Source organism: Mauremys reevesii, linkage group 12, assembly GCF_016161935.1.
Source record: "Mauremys reevesii isolate NIE-2019 linkage group 12, ASM1616193v1, whole genome shotgun sequence".
NCBI classification, from domain to species: domain Eukaryota; kingdom Metazoa; phylum Chordata; order Testudines; family Geoemydidae; genus Mauremys; species Mauremys reevesii.
The window spans coordinates 28,127,968-28,141,671 of NC_052634.1; the positions used below are offsets into that span (position 1 = coordinate 28,127,968).

Below are 13,704 nucleotides of genomic sequence, written 5' to 3' on the forward strand. Positions count from 1 at the left end.
ACGACGCTTAAGCCCATGCTACTTCCTTTGCTTCCCTGAGGCCTGTGGGGAGCTCAAAGGTCCCATTTTTGCTGCCTCAGTGCTTTCAGTCAGGGTCCAAAGAGCAGGCTGGATGCCATTCAGAAACCCATCTGCCAGCAGCCATGCCGGGAGGCTCAGGCTTAATCTCAAAGCCGAGCACAAAACTTTCAGCCGGGGAACGCCGCCTCTTCCCGCCCCGCCAAGCGGCAAGGGAGAAGCGAAGGACACAGGCCGGCCCACGCCCCACTTCCCTGCACGCCAGTAAAGCCCCGGCCCGCCTCATGCCTCGCCAGGAGCGCCATGCGCGGCCTAAGCTGAGTCACGCCCGCTGCCTGGCCCGGGCTTCGGCTTCGGCTGACGGCGCCGCGAGCCACAGTTACCGGTAGGTCGAGTTGGGAGCCCGCTCTTTCCTCGTGGACAGCCGCTACACACACAGCGCTGCCCAGCGCCCCGAGCCTCCCCTCGTGTTCTCCCGCAGCAGCCGCCCTGCCGTGTGGGTGTAAAAGGGACCAGGAAGCACTGCAGCCTCATTCCAGGACAGGAGTCTCTTTCACACCCAGGTTCGCCTCTTGCCTTCAGCCCAGTAGCCAGAGAGGTGCCAGGAGCTCCCTGGCAGGCCGCCGCTTGCCTCAGCCATCTCTTGCCTCATGGCCTAGGCTCTTGGGGCTCTGCTGGTCACCGCGCTCAGCTTGAAGGCCCAGAGGAAAAGAAACAAGCGCCACCCGCGTAGCAGAGGATGGTTTCTCATCCATCGACCTCTGGGTTGGTGGGCCCAGCACGCCCTACACTGCGCCACTCTGCTGTTCTTCACACTCTCCCCCCTGCCACTCTATCTGCCACTATCCGGATTAGTGCCTTACATCAGCCCTCGCTCTGGCACGCAGATGCGCAGGCTGGCCAGAGCAGCTGTCCCTGGTGCCAGGATTTTACAGCTAGCTTCTACAGGGTAAAGAGATCTAGTTGGGGTTTGGACCCCATTGGGAGCTAAGGTAGCTGAGTGCGGAGACGGGAGCACTTCTTTAAACTGTTTTCAGTTACGCTTGTGGGGACGAGAGTTTCAGCCTTGGATCCGCGTGTCTGCAGCAGGCAAGCACCTCTGGCTCAATCGCCCCCCGCCGTATTAGCAGACTAAAACGCGGCGCGAACGCACACGCCTTGCAAAGAGGAGCCGGGATCTCGAACAAAAGTCAGCATTTTATTAAGATGAGGTTCAAGGAAAAAAAAAGTGTCCGGTACAGAGTTTGGTAGAAGTTTCTGGTGCTCAGGGAACACCGTACAGCTTACCCAAGGGGTACAAAGTTCGGTTTAAAATGGGGTGGCGTAAGGAATACATAATCTGCAATAGCCCTGACTGGGGGTAAAAGGTTAACGTACAGACACTGAGTTAGGAGGGTATGTTGTCCATATGAGGGCTACGCTGGGTGTGGAGTATAACGAGCGGCTACGACGATGAGGATGGATTGACCGCGTTAGATGAGTTTTAACGTTCGGTGTTTGGGAATCTTTGCCACAATCTAGTTGAAGCAGGGTCAGTATGAAGTCTACCCTGCCATCTGTTGGTGATCTGTCGTCAAGGCCTTTTGGGGCTGATGTCATTTGCATGGTTACACCCACCCCGGATTGCATGATGGGAGTGTCATTCAAACGGTCATTTCAGCTGCGGGTTCCCCAGTCTCTTTGTTATTGGGGCAGGAGTAATCCAGTGTATTTTCCTGTTGATTTTGGATCAAGGACAGAGTAACTGTACCTGGTATTTGAGGCCTGAGAGCGTCACCCTCACCTGAAAAGTACTCACCATTTAGGGGTATGGGTTCCTAACGGCAGCACGTGGAGGAGGTAGAAATGGATGTTTGTTGGCCTCTTGCAGGTGCTGCTGATGTCCTTTCTGCTGTCCCTGCTGTGGAAAGACAGAGGCAAAGGTGGTTTTGAATCTCTTCAAATTGTTGTGAGTGCTGCAGTTGCTCACCTAAGCTTATGCCGTTAGATCTCTTTCACGGTGTATTTAGCCCTGAAAGGTAAAAGGTGTGTTGTGAGGGAGTGAGGTAGCAAACGTTAGTTGCAGAGGTGGTGCATGTCCACGGAAGTTGTGTGCCCCCGTCTAAGAGTCCAGGATTTGCATAAACCCACCCACTGACCTGTGACTAACAATCTCACTCTGCTAACTTTTCCAGCAAAACAGGCCAAAGAAAGTGTTTGCAGCGCTGTACCACAGCCCCGGTGCTCTTTTCGGTTCCTTCCCAAAGAACTTTCCCTCCATAGCAGTCAGTTCCTTGCTGGTGCTTGGCCAACCACTGCATGCATGTGCTATACCGTATGCCCTGAGCTGATTCCCAGCTTTTGTGCTCAATACAGCCTTGCCCGTCCATGTCTCTGTGGCGCAATGGGTCAGCGCGTTCGGCTGTTAACCGAAAGGATGGTGGTTCGAACCCACCCAGGGACGCACGCTAAGCCCATGCTACTTCCTTGCTTCCCTGAGGCCTGTGGGGAGCCTCAAAGGTCCCATTTTGCTGCCTCAGTGCTTTCAGCCGGTGGTCAAGAGCAGGCTGGATGCCATTCAAACCCATCTGCCAGCAGCCATGCCGGAGGCTCAGGCTTAATCCTCAAAGCCGAGCACAAAAACTTTCAGCCGGGAACGTTTCCTCCTTCCCTCCTCCGCCCAGCGGCAAGGGAGGCTTGAAGGAGACAGGCCGGCTCAAAGACGCCTCCCTCCACTTCCCTGTACGCTGTGCAAAGCTCTTGGCCTGCCTCATGCCTCGTCAGGAAAGCGGCCATGCGGCCCAAGCCTGAGTCACGTCCATGCCTGGCCCGCCCCGCCCGGCTGACGGCGCGCAGAGCCACGCGAGTCAATGGCAGGTCGAGTTGGGAGCCTGGGCTCTTTCCCGTGACAGCCACACACACAGCGCTGCCCAGCGCCCGGAAGCCTCCCTCGTGTTCTCCGCAGCAGCCGCCTGCGGTGTGGGTGGGAAAAGGGGACCAGGAAGCACTGCAGCCTCATTCCAGGACAGGAGGCCCTCGCCACACCCAGGCCTGCCTCTTGCCTTCAGCCCAGGCAGCCAGAGGTGCCAGGGAGCTCCTGGCAGGCCGCCGCTTTGCCTCAGCCATCTCTTGCCTCATGGCCTAGGCTCTTGGGGCTCTGCTGGTCACCGGCTCGCTTGAAGGCCCAGAGGAAAGAAACAAGCGCGCGCGTAGCAGAGGATGGTTTCGATCCATCGACCTCTGGGTTATAGGCCCAGCACGCTCCTGCTGCGCCACTCTGCTGTTTCTTCACACTCCCCCCTGCCACCTAGCTGCCACTATCCGGATTAGTGCCTTACACGCCCTCGCTCTGGCAGGCAGATGCGCAGGCTGCTGAGCAGCTGCCCTGGTCACAGGATTTTACAGCTAGCTTCTACAGGGTAAAAGGATCTAGTTGGGGTTTGGACCCCATTGGGAGCTGGGTAGCTGAGTGCCGGAGACAGAGCACTTCTTAAACTGTTTTCAGTTACGCTTGTGGGGACGAGGTTCAGCCTTGGATCCGTGTCTGCAGCAGGCAAGCACCTCTGGCTCAATCGCCCCCACCGTATTAGCAGACTAAAGCGCGGCGCAACGCACACGCCTTGCAAGAGGAGCCGGGATCTCGAACAAAAGTCAGCATTTTATTAAGATGAGGTTCAAAGAAAAAAAGTGTACAGTACAGAGTTTCGCGTAGAAGTTTCTGGTGCTCAGGGAACAACGTACAGCTTACCCAAGGGTACAAAGTTCAGTTTAAAATGGGGTGGCGTAAGGAATACATAATCTGCAATAGCCCTGACTGGGGTAAAAGGTTAACGTGCAGACACTGAGTTAGGAGGGTATGTTGTCCATATGAGGGCTACGTTCGGGTGTGGAGTATAACGAGCGGCTACGACGATGAGGATGGATTGACCAGCGTTAGGTGAGTTTTAACGTTCGGTGTTTGGGAATCTTTGCCACAATCTAGTTGAAGCAGGGTCAGTATGAAGTCTACCCCTGCCATCTGTTGGTGATCTGTCGTCAAGGCCTTTTGGGGCTGATGTCATTTGCATGGTTACACCCACCCCGGATTGCATGATGGGAGTGCTTGTCCAAACGGTCATTTCAGCTGCTGCGGGTTCCCCAGTCTCTTTGTTATTGGGGCAGGAGTAATCCAGTGTATTTTCCTGTTGATTTTGGATCAAGGACAGAGTAACTGTACCTGGCATTTGAGGCCTGAGAGCGTCACCTCGCCTGAAAAGTACTCACCATTTAGGGGTATGGGTTCCTAACGGCAGCACGTGGAGGAGGTAGAAATGGATGTTTGTTGGCCTCTTGCAGGTGCTGCTGATGTCCTTTCTGCTGTCCCTGCTGTGGAAAGACAGAGGCAAAGGTGGTTTTGAATCTCTTCAAATTGTTGTGAGTGCTGCAGTTGCTCACCCTCAGCTTATGCCGTTAGATCTCTTTCACGGTGTATTTTAGCCCTGAAAGGTAAAGGTGTGTTGTGAGGGAGTGAGGTAGCAAACGTTAGTTGCAGAGGTGGTGCATGTGCCACGGAAGTTGTGTGCCCCCGTCTAAGAGTCCAGGATTTGCATAAACCCACCCACTGACCTGTGACTAACAATCTCACTCTGCTAACTTTTCCAGCAAAACAGGCCAAAGAAAGTGTTTGCGAGCGCTGTACCACAGCCCCGGTGCTCTTTTCGGTTCCTTCCCAAAGAACTTTCCCTCCATAGCAGTCCAGTTCCTTGCTGTTGCTTGGCCAACCACTGCATGCATGTGCTATACCGTATGCCCTGAGCTGATTCCCAGCTTTTGTGCTCAATACAGCCTTGCCCGTCCATGTCTCCGTGGCGCAATGGGTCAGCGCGTTGGCTGTTAACCGAAAGGATGGTGGTTCGAGCCCACCCAGGGACGACGCTAAGCCCATGCTACTTCCTTGCTTCCCTGAGGCCTGTGGGGAGCCTCAAGGTCCCATTTGCTGCCTCAGTGCTTTCAGCCGGTGGTCCAAAGAGCAGGCTGGATGCCATTCAGAAACCCATCTGCCAGCAGCCATGCCGGAGGCTCAGGCTTAATCCTCAAAGCCGAGCACAAAAACTTTCAGCCGGGAACGTTTCGCTCCCTTCCCTCCTCCGCCCAAGCGGCAAGGGAGAAGCGAAGGAGACAGGCCGGCTCAAAGACGCCTCCCTCCCACTTCCCTGTACGCTGTGCAAAGCTCTTGGCCTGCCTCATGCCTCGTCAGGAAAGCGCGGCCATGCGGCCCAAGCCTGAGTCACGTCCGCGGCCTGGCCCGCCCCGCCCCGGCTGACGGCGCGCAGAGCCACGCGAGTCAATGGCAGGTCGAGTTGGGAGCCTGGGCTCTTTCCGTGACAGCCACACACACAGCGCTGCCCAGCGCCCGAGAGCCTCCTCGTGTTCTCCCGCAGCAGCCGCCTGCCGGTGTGGGTGGGAAAAGGGGACCAGGAAGCACTGCAGCCTCATTCCAGGACAGGAGGCCCTCGCCACACCAGGCCTGCCTCTTGCCTTCAGCCCAGGCAGCCAGAGGTGCCAGGAGCTCCTGGCAGGCCGCCGCTTTGCCTCAGCCATCTCTTGCCTCATGGCCTAGGCTCTTGGGGCTCTGCTGGTCACCGGCTCGCTTGAAGGCCCAGAGGGAAAAGAAACAAGCGCACGCGTAGCAGAGGATGGTTTCGATCCATCGACCTCTGGGTTATGGGCCCAGCACGCTCCCGCTGCGCCACTCTGCTGTTTCTTCACACTCTCCCCCCTGCCACCTAGCTGCCACTATCCGGATTAGTGCCTTACACGCCCTCGCTCTGGCAGGCAGATGCGCAGGCTGCTAGGCAGCTGCCCTGGTCACAGGATTTTACAGCTAGCTTCTACAGGGTAAAAGGATCTAGTTGGGGTTTGGACCCCATTGGGAGCTGGGTAGCTGAGTGCCGGAGACGGGAGCACTTCTTAAACTGTTTTCAGTTACGCTTGTGGGGACGAGGTTCAGCCTTGGATCCGTGTCTGCAGCAGGCAAGCACCTCTGGCTCAATCGCCCCCGCCGTATTAGCAGACTAAAGCGCGCGAACGCACACGCCTTGCAAAGAGGAGCCGGATCTCGAACAAAAGTCAGCATTTTATTAAGATGAGGTTCAAAGAAAAAAAAGTGTACGGTACAGAGTTTCGCGTAGAAGTTTCTGGTGCTCAGGGAACAACGTACAGCTTACCCAAGGGTACAAAGTTCAGTTTAAAATGGGGTGGCGTAAGGAATACATAATCTGCAATAGCCTGACTGGGGTAAAGGTTAACGTACAGACACTGAGTTAGGAGGGTATGTTGTCCATATGAGGGCTACGTTCGGGTGTGGAGTATAACGGCGGCTACGACGATGAGGATGGATTGACCAGCGTTAGGTGAGTTTTAACGTTCGGTGTTTGGGAATCTTTGCCACAATCTAGTTGAAGCAGGGTCAGTATGAAGTCTACCCTGCCATCTGTTGGTGATCTGTCGTCAAGGCCTTTTGGGGCTGATGTCATTTGCATGGTTACACCCACCCCGGATTGCATGATGGGAGTGCTTGTCCAAACGGTCATTTCAGCTGCTGCGGGTTCCCCAGTCTCTTTGTTATTGGGGCAGGAGTAATCCAGTGTATTTTCCTGTTGATTTTGGATCAAGGACAGAGTAACTGTACCTGGCATTTGAGGCCTGAGAGCGTCACCCTCGCCTGAAAAGTACTCACCATTTAGGGGTATGGGTTCCTAACGGCAGCACGTGGAGGGAGGTAGAAATGGATGTTTGTTGGCCTCTTGCAGGTGCTGCTGATGTCCTTTCTGCTGTCCCTGCTGTGGAAAGACAGAGGCAGAGGTGGTTTTGAATCTCTTCAAATTGTTGTGAGTGCTGCAGTTGATCACCCTAAGCTTATGCCGTTAGATCTCTTTCACGGTGTATTTTAGCCCTGAAAGGTAAAGGTGTGTTGTGAGGGAGTGAGGTAGCAAACGTTAGTTGCAGAGGTGGTGCATGTGCCACGGAAGTTGTGTGCCACCGTCAAAGAGTCCAGGATTTGCATAAACCCACCCACTGACATGTGACTAACAATCTCACTCTGCTAACTTTTCCAGCAAAACAGGCCAAAGAAAGTGAATGCGAGCGCTGTACAAAAGCCCCGGTGCTCTTTTCGGTTCCTTCCCAAAGAACTTTCCCTCCATAGCAGTCAGTTCCTTGCTGTTGCTTGGCCAACCACTGCATGCATGTGCTATACCGTATGCCCTGAGCTGATTCCCAGCTTTTGTGCTCAATACAGCCTTGCCCGTCCATGTCTCTGTGGCGCAATGGGTCAGCCCAGCGTTCGGCTGTTAACCGAAAGGATGGTGGTTCGAGCCCACCCAGGGACGACGCTAAGCCCATGCTACTTCCTTGCTTCCCTGAGGCCTGTGGGGGGGGAGCCTCAACGGTCCCATTTTGCTGCCTCAGTGCTTTCAGCCGGTGGTCCAAAGAGCAGGCTGGATGCCATTCAGAAACCCATCTGCCAGCAGCCATGCCGGAGGCTCAGGCTTAATCCTCAAAGCCGAGCACAAAAACTTTCAGCCGGGAACGTTTCGCTCCCTTCCCGCCTCCGCCCAGCGGCAAGGGAGAAGCGAAGGAGACAGGCCGGCTCAAAGACGCCCTCCCACTTCCCTGTACGCTGTGCAAAGCTCTTGGCCTGCCTCATGCCTCGTCAGGAAAGCGCGGCCATGCGGCCCAAGCCTGAGTCACGTCCGCGGCCTGGCCCGCCCCGCCCCGGCTGACGGCGCGCAGAGCCACGCGAGTCAATGGCAGGTCGAGTCGGGAGCCTGGGCTCTTTCCGTGACAGCCACACACACAGCGCTGCCCAGCGCCCGAGAGCCTCCTCGTGTTCTCCCGCAGCAGCCGCCTGCCGGTGTGGGTGGGAAAAGGGGACCAGGAAGCACTGCAGCCTCATTCCAGGACAGGAGGCCCTCGCCACACCCAGGCCTGCCTCTTGCCTTCAGCCCAGGCAGCCAGAGGTGCCAGGGAGCTCCCTGGCAGGCCGCCGCTTTGCCTCAGCCATCTCTTGCCTCATGGCCTAGGCTCTTGGGGCTCTGCTGGTCACCGGCTCGCTTGAAGGCCCAGAGGGAAAAGAAACAAGCGCACGCGTAGCAGAGGATGGTTTCGATCCATCGACCTCTGGGTTATGGGCCCAGCACGCTCCCGCTGCGCCACTCTGCTGTTTCTTCACACTCTCCCCCCTGCCACCTAGCTGCCACTATCCGGATTAGTGCCTTACACGCCCTCGCTCTGGCAGGCAGATGCGCAGGCTGCTAGGCAGCTGCCCTGGTCACAGGATTTTACAGCTAGCTTCTACAGGGTAAAAAGGATCTAGTTGGGGTTTGGACCCCATTGGGAGCTGGGTAGCTGAGTGCCGGAGACGGGAGCACTTCTTAAACTGTTTTCAGTTACGCTTGTGGGGGACGAGGTTCAGCCTTGGATCCGTGTCTGCAGCAGGCAAGCACCTCTGGCTCAATCGCCCCGCCGTATTAGCAGACTAAAACGCGCGCGACGCACACGCCTTGCAAAGAGGAGCCGGGATCTCGAACAAAAGTCAGCATTTTATTAAGATGAGGTTCAAAGAAAAAAAGTATACGGTACAGAGTTTGGCGTAGAAGTTTCTGGTGCTCAGGAACAACGTACAGCTTACCCAAGGGGTACAAAGTTCGGTTTAAAATGGGGTGGCGTAAGGAATACATAATCTGCAATAGCCCTGACTGGGGGTAAAAGGTTAACGTACAGACACTGAGTTAGGAGGGTATGTTGTCCATATGAGGGCTACGTTCGGGTGTGGAGTATAACGAGCGGCTACGACGATGAGGATGGATTGACCCGCGTTAGGTGAGTTTTAACGTTCGGTGTTTGGGAATCTTTGCCACAATCTAGTTGAAGCAGGGTCAGTATGAAGTCTACCCTGCCATCTGTTGGTGATCTGTCGTCAAGGCCTTTTGGGGCTGATGTCATTTGCATGGTTACACCCACCCCGGATTGCATGATGGGAGTGCTTGTCCAAACGGTCATTTCAGCTGCGGGTTCCCAGTCTCTTTGTTATTGGGGCAGGAGTAATCCAGTGTATTTTCCTGTTGATTTTGGATCAAGGACAGAGTAACTGTACCTGGCATTTGAGGCCTGAGCGCGTCACCCTCGCCTGAAAAGTACTCACCATTTAGGGGTATGGGTTCCTAACGGCAGCACGTGGAGGGAGGTAGAAATGGATGTTTGTTGGTCTCTTGCAGGTGCTGCTGATGTCCTTTCTGCTGTCCCTGCTGTGGAAAGACAGAGGCAGAGGTGGTTTTGAATCTCTTCAAATTGTTGTGAGTGCTGCAGTTGCTCACCCTAAGCTTATGCCGTTAGATCTCTTTCACGGTGTATTTTAGCCCTGAAAGGTAAAGGTGTGTTGTGAGGGAGTGAGGTAGCAAACGTTAGTTGCAGAGGTGGTGCATGTGCCACGGAAGTTGTGTGCCCCGTCCAAGAGTCCAGGATTTGCATAAACCCGCCCACTGACCTGTGACTAACAATCTCACTCTGCTAACTTTTCCAGCAAAACAGGCCAAAGAAAGTGTATCACGGCGCTGTACCACAGCCCCGGTGCTCTTTTCGGTTCCTTCCCAAAGAACTTTCCCTCCATAGCAGTCCAGTTCCTTGCTGTTGCTTGGCCAACCACTGCATGCATGTGCTATACCGTATGCCCTGAGCTGATTCCCAGCTTTTGTGCTCAATACAGCCTTGCCCGTCCATGTCTCTGTGGCGCAATGGGTCAGCGCGTTCGGCTGTTAACCGAAAGGATGGTGGTTCGAGCCCACCCAGGGACGACGCTAAGCCCGTGCTACTTCCTTGCTTCCCTGAGGCCTGTGGGGAGCCTCAACAGTCCCATTTTGCTGCCTCAGTGCTTTCAGCCGGTGGTCCAAAGAGCAGGCTGGATGCCATTCAGAAACCCATCTGCCAGCAGCCATGCCGGAGGCTCAGGCTTAATCCTCAAAGCCGAGCACAAAAACTTTCAGCCGGGAACGTTTCGCTCCCTTCCCGCCTCCGCCCAAGCGGCAAGGGAGAAGCGAAGGAGACAGGCCGGCTCAAAGACGCCTCCCACTTCCTGTACGCTGTGCAAGCTCTTGGCCTGCCTCATGCCTCGTCAGGAAAGCGCGGCCATGCGGCCCAAGCCTGAGTCACGTCCGCGGCCTGGCCTGCCCCGCCCCGGCTGACGGCGCGCAGAGCCACGCGAGTCAATGGCAGGTCGAGTTGGGAGCCTGGGCTCTTTCCGTGACAGCCACACACACAGCGCTGCCCAGTGCCCGAGAGCCTCCTCGTGTTCTCCCGCAGCCGCCTGCCGGTGTGGGTGGGAAAAGGGGACCAGGAAGCACTGCAGCCTCATTCCAGGACAGGAGGCCCTCGCCACACCCAGGCCTGCCTCTTGCCTTCAGCCCAGGCAGCCAGAGGTGCCAGGAGCTCCTGGCAGGCCGCCGCTTTGCCTCAGCCATCTCTTGCCTCATGGCCTAGGCTCTTGGGGCTCTGCTGGTCACCGGCTCGCTTGAAGGCCCAGAGGGAAAAGAAACAAGCGCACGCGTAGCAGAGGATGGTTTCGATCCATCGACCTCTGGGTTATGGGCCCAGCATGCTCCCGCTGCGCCACTCTGCTGTTTCTTCACACTCTCCCCCCTGCCACCTAGCTGCCACTATCCGGATTAGTGCCTTACACGCCCTCGGTCTTGCAGTCAGATGCGCAGGCTGCTAGGCAGCTGCCTGGTCACAGGATTTTACAGCTAGCTTCTACAGGGTAAAAGGATCTAGTTGGGGTTTGGACCCCATTGGGAGCTGGGTAGCTGAGTGCCGGAGACAGGAGCACTTCTTAAACTGTTTTCAGTTACGCTTGTGGGGACGAGGTTCAGCCTTGGATCCGTGTCTGCAGCAGGCAAGCACCTCTGGCTCAATCGCCCCGCCGTATTAGCAGACTAAAACGCGCGCGAACGCACACGCCTTGCAAGAGGAGCCGATCTCGAACAAAAGTCAGCATTTTATTAAGATGAGGTTCAAAGAAAAAAGTGTACGGTACAGAGTTTCGCGTAGAAGTTTCTGGTGCTCAGGGAACAACGTACAGCTTACCCAAGGGTACAAAGTTCGGTTTAAAATGGGGTGGCGTAAGGAATACATAATCTGCAATAGCCCTGACTGGGGTAAAGGTTAACGTACAGACACTGAGTTAGGAGGGTATGTTGTCCATATGAGGGCTACGTTCGGGTGTGGAGTATAACGAGCGGCTACGACGATGAGGATGGATTGACCCGCGTTAGGTGAGTTTTAACGTTCGGTGTTTGGGAATCTTTGCCACAATCTAGTTGAAGCAGGGTCAGTATGAAGTCTACCCTGCCATCTGTTGGTGATCTGTCGTCAAGGCCTTTTGGGGCTGATGTCATTTGCATGGTTACACCCACCCCGGATTGCATGATGGGAGTGCTTGTCCAAACGGTCATTTCAGCTGCGGGTTCCCAGTCTCTTTGTTATTGGGGCAGGAGTAATCCAGTGTATTTTCCTGTTGATTTTGGATCAAGGACAGAGTAACTGTACCTGGCATTTGAGGCCTGAGAGCGTCACCCTCGCCTGAAAAGTACTCACCATTTAGGGGTATGGGTTCCTAACGGCAGCACGTGGAGGGAGGTAGAAATGGATGTTTGTTGGCCTCTTGCAGGTGCTGCTGATGTCCTTTCTGCTGTCCCTGCTGTGGAAAGACAGAGGCAGAGGTGGTTTTGAATCTCTTCAAATTGTTGTGAGTGCTGCAGTTGATCACCCTAAGCTTATGCCGTTAGATCTCTTTCACGGTGTATTTTAGCCCTGAAAGGTAAAAGGTGTGTTGTGAGGGAGTGAGGTAGCAAACGTTAGTTGCAGAGGTGGTGCATGTGCCACGGGAGTGGTGTGCCCCCGTCCCCGAGGCCAGGCTTTGCAGAAACCCACCCACTGACCTGTGACTAACAATCTCACTCTGCTAACTTTTCCAGCAAAACAGGCCAAAGAAAGTGTATAGCGCTGTACCACAGCCCCAGTGCTCTTTTCGGTTCCTTCCCAAAGAACTTTCCCTCCATAGCAGTCCAGTTCCTTGCTGTTGCTTGGCCAACCACTGCATGCATGTGCTATACCGTATGCCCTGAGCTGATTCCCAGCTTTTGTGCTCAATACAGCCTTGCCCGTCCATGTCTCTGTGGCGCAATGGGTCAGCGCGTTCGGCTGTTAACCGAAAGGATGGTGGTTCGAGCCCACCCAGGGACGACGCTAAGCCCATGCTACTTCCTTGCTTCCCTGAGGCCTGTGGGGGGGGAGCCTCAAAGGTCCCATTTTGCTGCCTCAGTGCTTTCAGCCGGTGGTCCAAAGAGCAGGCTGGATGCCATTCAGAAACCCATCTGCCAGCAGCCATGCCGGAGGCTCAGGCTTAATCCTCAAAGCCGAGCACAAAAACTTTCAGCCGGGAACGTTTCGCTCCCTTCCCGCCTCCGCCCAAGCGGCAAGGGAGAAGCGAAGGAGACAGGCCGGCTCAAAGACGCCTCCCTCCCACTTCCCTGTACGCTGTGCAAAGCTCTTGGCCTGCCTCATGCCTCGTCAGGAAAGCGCGGCCATGCGGCCCAAGCCTGAGTCACGTCCGCGGCCTGGCCCGCCCCGCCCCGGCTGACGGCGCGCAGAGCCACGCGAGTCAATGGCAGGTCGAGTTGGGAGCCTGGGCTCTTTCCCGTGACAGCCACACACACAGCGCTGCCCAGCGCCCCGAGAGCCTCCCTCGTGTTCTCCCGCAGCAGCCGCCTGCCGGTGTGGGTGGGAAAAGGGGACCAGGAAGCACTGCAGCCTCATTCCAGGACAGGAGGCCCTCGCCACACCCAGGCCTGCCTCTTGCCTTCAGCCCAGGCAGCCAGAGGTGCCAGGAGCTCCTGGCAGGCCGCCGCTTGCCTCCGCCTTCTCTTGCCTCATGGCCTAGGCTCTTGGGGCTCTGCTGGTCACCGGCTCGCTTGAAGGCCCAGAGGGAAACGAAACCAGCGCACGCGTAGCGGAGGATGGTTTCGATCCATCGACCTCTGGGTTATGGGCCCAGCACGCCCCGCTGCGCCACTCTGCTGTTTCTTCACACTCTCCCCCCTGCCACCTAGCTGCCACTATCCGGATTAGTGCCTTACACGCCCTCGCTCTGGCAGGCAGATGCGCAGGCTGCTAGGCAGCTGCCCTGGTCACAGGATTTTACAGCTAGCTTCTACAGGGTAAAAAGGATCTAGTTGGGGTTTGGACCCCATTGGGAGCTGGGTAGCTGAGTGCCGGAGACGGGAGCACTTCTTAAACTGTTTTCAGTTACGCTTGTGGGGACGAGGTTCAGCCTTGGATCCGTGTCTGCAGCAGGCAAGCACCTCTGGCTCAATCGCCCCGCCCGTATTAGCAGACTAAAGCGGCGCTTGACGCACACGCCTTGCAAAGAGGAGCCGGGATCTCGAACAAAAGTCAGCATTTTATTAAGATGAGGTTCAAAGAAAAAAAAAGTGTACGGTACAGAGTTTCGGCGTAGAAGTTTCTGGTGCTCAGGGAACAACGTACAGCTTACCCAAGGGGTACAAAGTTCGGTTTAAAATGGGGTGGCGTAAGGAATACATAATCTGCAATAGCCCTGACTGGGGGTAAAAGGTTAACGTACAGACACTGAGTTAGGAGGGTATGTTGTCCATA

The 13,704-nt window shown here is 55.8% G+C and overlaps 6 non-coding genes across 6 annotated transcripts; 4 read left to right on the forward strand and 2 right to left on the reverse strand.

Moving 5' to 3' along the window:
• Window positions 1-2,387: 2,387 nt before the first annotated feature.
• Window positions 2,388-2,461, forward strand: TRNAN-GUU. Its single transcript has one exon. It is a non-coding gene; the product is annotated as a tRNA-Asn (tRNA).
• Window positions 2,462-5,663: 3,202 nt separating this feature from the next.
• Window positions 5,664-5,735, reverse strand: TRNAM-CAU. The gene has a single exon. It is a non-coding gene; the product is annotated as a tRNA-Met (tRNA).
• A 1,555-nt stretch (window positions 5,736-7,290) lies between these two features.
• Window positions 7,291-7,367, forward strand: TRNAN-GUU. Its single transcript has one exon. It is a non-coding gene; the product is annotated as a tRNA-Asn (tRNA).
• A 760-nt stretch (window positions 7,368-8,127) lies between these two features.
• On the reverse strand, window positions 8,128-8,199 carry TRNAM-CAU. Its single transcript has one exon. It is a non-coding gene; the product is annotated as a tRNA-Met (tRNA).
• A 1,557-nt stretch (window positions 8,200-9,756) lies between these two features.
• On the forward strand, window positions 9,757-9,830 carry TRNAN-GUU. The gene has a single exon. It is a non-coding gene; the product is annotated as a tRNA-Asn (tRNA).
• Window positions 9,831-12,199: 2,369 nt separating this feature from the next.
• TRNAN-GUU lies at window positions 12,200-12,273 on the forward strand. The gene has a single exon. It is a non-coding gene; the product is annotated as a tRNA-Asn (tRNA).
• The last annotated feature ends 1,431 nt before the right edge of the window (window positions 12,274-13,704 follow it).